This window comes from Euprymna scolopes, chromosome 37 (genome assembly GCF_053919585.1).
Source record: "Euprymna scolopes isolate OS-2025 chromosome 37, ASM5391958v1, whole genome shotgun sequence".
NCBI lineage: Eukaryota > Metazoa > Mollusca > Cephalopoda > Sepiida > Sepiolidae > Euprymna > Euprymna scolopes.
In genome coordinates, this window is record NC_136518.1 from 21,830,072 (window position 1) to 21,831,774 (window position 1,703).

The following is a 1,703-nucleotide window of genomic DNA, read 5'->3' on the forward strand; positions in this document are numbered from 1 at the left end:
CCGTGCGAGCATGTGTGTGTATGTTTGCTGAATCAAAGAAAATGTGCCTCATTTCATAGAAATAAGGAAAATCGTTTTCATTCAAGAGACAGAAGACTCCGATAATAGTCTGCACAAGGGAAAACACTTCGAATTAAATCTCAAAAACAAATTTCGTCTCTTTAAATTTTATTTTAAAATTTCCTCAAAAGATAAAATGTATTGCTGCCGAGAGAGGTATTAACCAAAGAGGGGGAGGGGTCTTGAAGATTGTCGGGTGGGAAGAGAAAATAAAATGGAGTCTAATTGTTTAGAGGAAACCAAAGTGTGCAGAAGTATTTTAACTTGTCCAAACTAGTTTCAAACACGCCCACTGTTGTATATGTAAATCTTTTTGAAATCTATGTTAAAATTCCCCCGTTTCAACCAATTAAACGTATCCTTGTTATCAGCAAGATATTATACCCACCAATCAATAATTTCTGTGTACATTGTCTTCTATATAGTTGCTGACCAGTCGTTAGATGGATCACTAGGATATAAGAAAATATAAACTGGTAATGTCAATGTATAAAAACCGTGTATCTATATATTTTCCATTCAAATATATTATCAAAACTTAATACGGGGTCACTATAAGTGTGACTCTAGAACATAATTAACACACATTTGCTGCTAATATTCAGAACTATATTGCACTTGTAATCTGCTATAAAAATGGACAACTTAGCCAATCAAGTAAATAAAATGTCTACTGCCACCATAAGCCATAACATAACTCAAAATTTAACTTTCAAATCATATTACTCCTGACTAATATACAATAAATGCATCAAATCACTTAACATTTAGCCTATTTGGTACTTAAGTTGGGCCACAATGTGTGTTGTGTTTGTTATGTTTAAACATGGAATACTGTCCCATAAATCTAAAATCAACAATAAATCACAAGTTCAGATCCGAAGAGAATTTATGGGCATTGTTTAAACCATACATTTTAATCTTATTATAGATATGAAATCAAGAGGGAATTTCCCCTATTCCTTTGATCGAAATAGGTTTAAATTACAATGTCATGAAGTATAAATAATTACCGACAATTCAGATGCTTACTTATTCGTTTTCTCTTCAGCTTTGCATCCAATGATGTTAATAATAGTGCAGGGTAGTCCAAAGTGGTAATCATTTTTGATAAAATAGCATTTACAATTTCTTGTTACAGTCATGTTTGTAAGACCTTAAATGGTATAAGTTTCCCGATTTTGAGAGCACAGCTCAGTTTTATAATGTACTCCTTCCGAGCACCTTCGCACTATATATATTTGTACATTAAATTTTTTAATGTTGCTGTGTTATATATTCTCTTAATCTTTGTTCGAATTTTATTCTTGGGTGCAGCATAGATCATGCATTTTAGGCATCCCACAGAGAATAATCCAAAGGAGATAAATTTGGAGAATGTGTAGTTCAAGTATGGTTCCTATGATAAACAATGAACCTGTCTTACAGGTAGTTGCGACTGGGATATCTGAGTGAAGCAGTGGAGTGATGTAGTGTTGTTTCACTCTGCTGATAAATCACAGTATCCATGTCTATCATTACACAGAAATGATAGCAATAGTGGATGCATCTTTTTGGAAGACTGTACTATGCCAAGAATAAGTAATTCTAAGATATTGAAGCAAACGGTTTGAATATGATAATGGTTTATGCAAGGTAGCAAT